Here is a 7,776-nt window from a genome sequence, read left to right on the forward strand (position 1 = left end):
ACAATTAAAAATTTTGTTTCTAAAATTAGCCAGAAAGGGCCTCATTTACTGGGTGTGGAGGTGTGAGGACAACCTAATTAGGGACACCGCTCAGTAGAAGAATGCTGACCTCATATGTACAAGACCCTGCGTTCTATTGAAGGGGGAGGATAGGGAGGAAGAGGAAGTATAAAAACCTATTTTAATTTCAATAAGAACTATTTCTGGAACCAAGGAACTGTGAATGACTGAATATGAGTTTAGCTATCAAGCTTTGTTTTAGCACTATCTTTTACCCTTCGGTGCGTGTTTGTCAATCTTTCTCCAGCTTTGACAGTGAGAGTGCTTTTTAGGATTGGTTGTCTAGCATAGACAAATCTTTGCTTTAATTTGTTTCTCAGTTTATCTGGGGATGATAGAAATCTGAGCTATTAGAAGGGTCTTGTAAAATAATTCCACCAGGCTTTCTCTTTATGTTTTCATATCTATACATTGAAGACAAAATTTTGTGGATGAAGCATCATAATTAAGCAAAATAGCCGAGCAAAGACTGATTCTAATTCACAGCACTCAGGTATCTTAGCTCCCCTGTCCACAAAGGAGATTTAAAACCTTCTCATTTTATTTTTTGCATTTCTCAGAGAACACTGATGGGCGTCCACGGTCCAGCCTGCAACCTCGCTGCTGCGCATGTTCCTTCTTCTCTTGAAGGTGCTGCAGGATGTGGGGTGAGCCGCATACCTTCGTGGGGATATGTGCATCCATTAGTTTCTCTCCGTAACATCCTCAGCATCTCTCAGTTGCCATACCTAATTTACTCTGGGTCCCACCTTCTTCTACAAATCCCCACATTTTCTTTTCTTTGAGACTTCTGAAACTCTTGTCCCAGCATCAGCCATCTGAGGCCATTCTTGAATTAAAAAATTCAATTCTTGTGCTTCTCCGGACCTCCTTGCTGGGAGAACAAGGAGCACTGCGGAAATTGCATTTCTTATCCCACTCTTAAGAAATTTTCCATCCAGTGAAGCTCAGATGAATCTAATTGTCTTCTACCTTAAATTTAAATTTCCAGCCTTGCTGGATGAGTTTATAATTCAAGTGACTTCCTTTTTGGAGAGTATCTTAAATGTGTTCAAACCCGTCAGTTTTCCGAAGTCAAAGTGTATTAGAGGAATAAGAACCATCCCTGAGCCTATGAAATGCGTTTTTATTCCAAGGACTAAATATTGCTTTTCTTTTGCTGCTATTTTAATAAGTCCCTCTGTTTCCTGTGGTTTCCCCTCACCCATGGGCTGACATCCACGTTTCACAGCCCCGCAGTGGACTACTTGTTAACAGAGAAGCTGGGTCAAGTGCAGGTACCTACCCTTCTTACCAGGTGCACTGGGAACAAAAACAAGAAAAAATCTAGCCAGGAAAGACAGGCCCACACACCCCTGCTCTAAAGGTGTAAGGGAAAACCGAAATTCTCGTAAAGCCGCTAAACAGTTTACTCAAGTTTCCTGAGCAGCGTATTCATATCCAGGGGAAAAGTGAGCGCTGTCCTACCGCGGAAAGAAACAGCAGGAAGTATTAAGAGAAAGAAACCCAACAGGACACATTTGTGGGTACAGCTGGTAGTGTAACTTACATATTTTCTTTTCTTAGCACCAAGATGCTTCTACTGTCCATTTTTTCAGATTTCTCTGAATGGAGGAAACACGTTGATTCTCAAACACACCTCTCTATGTTTGTGCCTTCCAAATGTTTGCTTTTATCCGTCAGGACAGGTTTTAGGTCTAAGCAACAGGAAGGGCAGGGTTTGGGGCTCGTTCACTCACTTCCTTCAGGCCTCTGAATGCTGAGCTGTCCTACACTTCAGGCATTCTTTGAAAGCTTAGCTCAGGGAGGTTTTTTTTTCTTCTTTCTTCCACATTATTTACTCTGGTCCAATGCAAATATTTGTCTATTAAGAAATATACAGCATACTGAAGTCATAAACCCACCATCTGCTTAGGACGAGCCAACACCCCTGTACGGAGCCGGATCCAGGCGGGAAGCCTGCTTCTCCCCTTCTCAGGAAAAGGCAATTGACGATGGGGCCGGGCCGTGGGGCCCTGCTCTGTTTAAGCTGCCCCATGCTAAGATTGCCGGATAAAATGTCCGCAAGGGTGTGTGTTTGTCACCACCCATAAAGACCGCTTTCAGGTTCTCCGGCACAAATCTTTTTACCGGAGCGGAGTCAGAAAGAGGTTGCGCAGCCATCAGCTGTAGGAAAATGGATGCCTTTGCGGGTGCCCTGTTCTGATGAATAAAGGAATAAAGAGTGGAACAAGAAACCATTTGGCAAGTTGCCATGCCCTGAGCATGTCAGCAGGGCTGGCTACTCTAGGAAGGAGATCTTCATGGCTCCATTCCTAAGAAGGACGGAGGAGATGAGAGAGGAAACAAAACAAAAGTCACAGCGAAGCGTAGCACTAAAATGATTTGGTAACCCTTCTTTCAGGCAGAGGATGTTTAGCTGAACTTGATCTTACAACTCTCCCTGAACGGTTTGCTCTGGGACTTAAGAGTGAGTTGACCCGGGAACTGGAAAGTGATTCTGGTTTGGAGAGTTCTGTTCCTTGAAGCAGCCAAATTTGTTCTGAAAGACGCCTATAGGGGACACAGTCTTCAGCGCTCTACGTCATACTGAATAATCTGCAGGCTTGTCTCTGGCATGGATCTTCTATGGGAAAATTCATATACAAGATGAAGACAGAAAACGAACTGTGTTCTAGAGCTCGAAAGTTTGGAAACAAGCAGTAAAGGAATTTTTATTATACCAAGATGCTAGACAATGTAATAAAGGAAATAGGCTTTCAAAATGGTACCAGACCCATGTGAAGGCAGACAGCAGAGTCTGAGGGATAGCTGAAGGCCCCAACTTTAATTCTCTTGTGGAGCAGGTCTGTGGAGGGAAGAGGCTCTTGGAAAACATCTGTGCGGAAGTGAAGAGGAGCCAGAGAGAGCCTCCCCTGGTTAACAGTAGTCTCAGATGCACATCAGGCATGTCACAGCACCTTCTAAGCCCATGTCCAGTGGACACAGCGCCCTCTTCTGGACACCAGTTTAATTTATCTTATGTTCTTCACATCACACAAATCAAAAGGAGAAGACTATGAAGTTGGGTCCGTGGGCACAGAATCTAGATCTGCTGGGTTTGAGCTCAGCTCCACTGATGAGCACTGTGACCTTTTAACCACGTGATAACACATTGAAGAGAGGATAGCAGGATTCCCACTGAGGTTAACACATGAATGCATCAACCCACGAGAAGTTGCCACCATTGTGCTGGAGCAAAGAAAGAGTCAATGTTGCATCTACACACATCAACTGGTGCAATCAGCTTCTCCCCAGGAATGACATTTGCTTCTGAGCTAAAACCACAGCACAGACTTTATGTATTTTATAAACTTTATTAACTTAACTTGGAGTCAGCAATAACATAAAACTTGGCAGAAATTTGTCTGGAGGAGAGAAATAGAATGTGACAAACTTATTGTGAGACAAGACTTCTTTCGCAGTACATTATGAGACTTCTTGGCATAACCTTACCCATAGTAGAAATCCTGCAGGTTGGACATGGGAGGAACAAGCAACTGTATTTGCGTTCTAGGGCTGTCATAATGAAGGAACACACACAAGTGGCTTTAACAGTTATTGGGTCACTGTGCTGGAGACTGGAGGGCTTGGATCAAGATGCTGATATTCTGTGTGTGGACATTATGCAGAGACCATGGACACCAACCCAGACTACTATACCCAACAAAAAATCCAATGATGGAGAAAACAAGATATTCGATGACAAAACCATATTTAAACAATACCTACTTATAAATCAGCTCTACAGAAAGCCCTAGAAGGGAAACTCCAACCCAAGGAAGTTAGCTGGTCCCTTTTACACACAGGCGATGGATAATCCAATACCAGCAACTTCTAAAGAAGCAATTCCTAAAACACACAACTACCACCAAAAGTAACAGGAATTAGTAATCACTGGTCATTAATATAATTTAATATTAATGAACTCAACTAGCACATAAAATGGATACAAAAGTAGGATTCATCCTTCTGCTGCAAACAAGAAACATACCTCAACCTCAAAGACAAATATTTACTCAGAGTAAAGGGTTAGGAAAAGACTTTCCAAAACAAGCAGGTGTAGTTATCCTAATATCTAACAAAATAGACTTCAAACTAAAATTAGTCAAAAGAGAAGGAAAAGGACACTTCATACTCATCACAGGAAAAAGCCATCAAGATAAAAATCTCAATTCTGAAAATCTAGGAGCCAAGTACAAGAGCACCCATATATACAAAAGATCATGACTAAAGCTTAAATCTCACATAAATTCTATTTTTCTGATATCTTCTTCAATTTCTTTCTTTAGAAACTTTAAGTTCTCATCATACAGGTCTTTTCCTTGTTTGATTAGAGTTACCCCAAGATATTTTATATTTGTGGCTATTGTAAAGGGTGAAGTTTCTCTGATTTCTTTCTCAGCCCATTTATCATCTGTATATAGGATGGCTACTGATTGTTTTGAGTTAATCTTGCCTTCTCCACATCGCTGAAGGTGTTTACCAGCTGTAGGAGTTCCCGGGTAGAGTTTCTGGGGTCACTTATGTATACTATCGTCTCATCTGAAAATCATGATAGTTTGACTTCTTCCTTTACAATTTGTATTCCCCTGATCTCCTTGTGCTGTCTTACTACTTTAGCTAGAATTTCAAGTACTTTATTGAATATATATATATATAGGGAGACTGTATAGCCTTGTTTTGTTTCTGATTTTAGTGGAATTACATTGAGTTTTTAATCATTTGTTCAGTTTCCATGAGTTTGTGGGCTTTCTGCAATTAGTATTGTTGTTGAATTCTAACTTTAAGCCATGGTGATCTGATAAGGCATTGGGGATTATTTCAATTTTTTTTGTATCTGTTAAGATTTGTTTTGTGACTGGGTATATGCTCAATGAACTGACTTTTTGGAGTCTATTATTTATGGTGGGATGCCTTGTTCAGCTTTAATACAGAAGGGAGGGGCTTGTTCCTCCCCTAACTTAATGTGCCAGACTTTGTTGACTTCCCATGGGAGTTGTTACCTGTTGGGAGGAGTGGATGAAGGGGAAGATTGGAAGAGAGATGAGGGTGGTGGGGGAAGAGGTGGGGGAAAACTGTGGATGGAATGTAAAATGAAATTAAAAAATAAATTAAAATTAAAAAATATATCCAGCTATATTACTCTTCACATATACCCAAAGGACATTTCATTCTACCACAAAGATACATGCTCAAACATGTTCATTGCTGCTCTATTCATAATAACTAGAAATTGTAAACAATATAGATATTCACTAGCTGATGAATGGACAAAGAAAATGTAACACACTTATAAAATGAAATAGTACTCAATCATTAAAAAATGAAATCATAAAACTCACAGGTAAATGGATAGAATTAGAAAAAATCATCCTGAGTGAGGTAACTCAGACCCAGAAAGATAAATATAGTATGCATTAGCATATATGTGTATGTTAGCTGTTAAGTCATTGATAAGCAAGCAACAATCCACACGACCCCTGAGATCAGAAAGGAAGTTAGGGGCTGGGTATGGTGGTGTGGGGAGGGTAGATCTCCCTAGGAAAGGAAACAGATTAGGTAGTTCTGGATGGACAAGAGGGCACTGGAACGGGAGGATCAAACAGGGATGGGGAAGGGGAGGAGATGAGGGAGGGAATACAGGAAGAGATGGCTAAAACTAAGGGTCATGTGAAGGGTCATATGGAGACCTGATATAGTAGAAGATTCTTGATATATATACACATATGAAGATGATCTAAATGAAATTGCCAAATAGCAAGGGAGGCAGAGCCTAAGTGGATATCTCCTGTTACCAAATAAAGCTTCCAGTACCAGGAATGGGTTACACCTGATTGAGTTCTTAGCCAAGAGGGTCCCATAGGATCCCCTAAATAACCCAGGATACAGCCAAGGCTATCAGCGGACTCTCCACAAAATAACAGTAAGACCCCATTGCTGAAGACACACACACACACACACACACACACACACACACACACACTCATTGAACATGGAGAAGTCGAACTGGTGCCTACATTGAACCTTCATCCCTATGGACTGGAACGTACACTTCATGCTGCCAAAGGAGAAAGGCAAACACCCAGCTACAATCTCTGTGATTTATGATAATGTCCTGCCTGCAGAATACACTGGTGTAAGAGTGGCCCAGAGCTTATGGAGTAGCCAACCAACATGTGCTCGGGTTAAGATCCACTACATGAGATGAAACCATGAGATGCTACTGGGGTGGCCAAGAGCCTGAGACCAAATACCACTGTTCTGCTAAAGGAACACTGCTATACAACAACTCCTTGTGACGTTCTAGTATACTCATAAATCAGTGCCTTGTTCAGCCATCATAAGAGAAGCCTCCTATTGCAGCAGGTGAAGGCAAATACAGAGACCCACAGCCTGACAGTACGCAGAGACTGAGAGGCCTTGGAACTCTCATCCCCCAAAGGGATGTGTTCATCAAATCACCCTTGTTGGGGCTCAGGGAACTCTACAGAAGAGGGGACAGAAGCACGTAAGAGTGAGAGAAAACTAAGGACCCCAGAGAATCAAGGCCTTCTGGACTCAGGACTGGTGCACATACAAACTCAGACACTGAAGCCCCACACACAGAGCCTTCACGGAACCAAATGGGATCCTGAAAGAAGAAGTGGACAAGCACCCTCATCTCTGACAGAGACACTACCTCTGACTGACAAATAGTTATAAAGGATAATTTAGGTCTCTCCAAGGGAGTCTCACTGGGAAAACAATCCACTCTTAGGGGTAGGTCTGATTCCCAGCAGTAGATAACCAACAGAAAACTAACCTAATGGCGTTTTTGGAGGTTCTTTGTCACATGATGTTGTTAGGGAGTGTTTTAGGGTATCTATTCTTATGAAGAGACAACATGACCACAGCAACTCTCATAAAGTAAACATTTAATTGGGGCTGCTTGCTTACAGCATCAGAGCTTCATTCCGTTATCATCATGGCTGGAAGCAGGGCGGCATGCAGGCAGGCATGATAAAGAAGGAGCTGTGAGAGCTACATCTTGCAGGTCGCAGGAAGTCGACTGAGACACGGAGCAGCATCCTGAGCATAGGAAACCTCATTGCCTGTCACTACAGTTACCTACTTTCCCCAGCAAAGTCACATCTCCTATACTGCCATTCTCTTTGAGATTATGGGAACCAATCACATTGAAACTTCCACAGGGAGCTTTTTGTTTTTTAAATCGCACTTGTCCTTTGTATTGATTTCATGGCCTCCAGTTTTGTGGTTTCCTGTGTGTGCAAAAGTGTGTCTCTGCATCTATATGTGTTCCTTGTGCTTTTTCCTTGGCTCTTTTTATTGCTTGGTTGTCTTATTCTATATTCTATTTTAATATTCCTTAGATGTCTGTTAGTTTTCTAAGGAAAGACAGAAAGGCTGAGGAACCAGATGGGGGAAAAAGTGGGGAGGAACTATTAGAAGTAGAGGGAAGGAGAAATGGTAGTCAGAATATATTACATGAAAACCATCTATTTTTAATAAAGGAGAAAAGTTATATCTTTTATTTTTTTAGATTTTAATATAATTACACCATCTCCCCTTCTCTTTCTTCCCTCCAAACCCTCCCATATACCCCTCCTTGTTTTCCCTAAAATTCGTGGCCTCTATTTTTCATTAATTGTTGACACACACACACACACACACACA

Source organism: Microtus oregoni, unplaced genomic scaffold (assembly GCF_018167655.1).
Source record: "Microtus oregoni isolate MIOR12 unplaced genomic scaffold, Mior012 000009F_ref0000495, whole genome shotgun sequence".
NCBI classification, from domain to species: Eukaryota; Metazoa; Chordata; class Mammalia; order Rodentia; family Cricetidae; genus Microtus; species Microtus oregoni.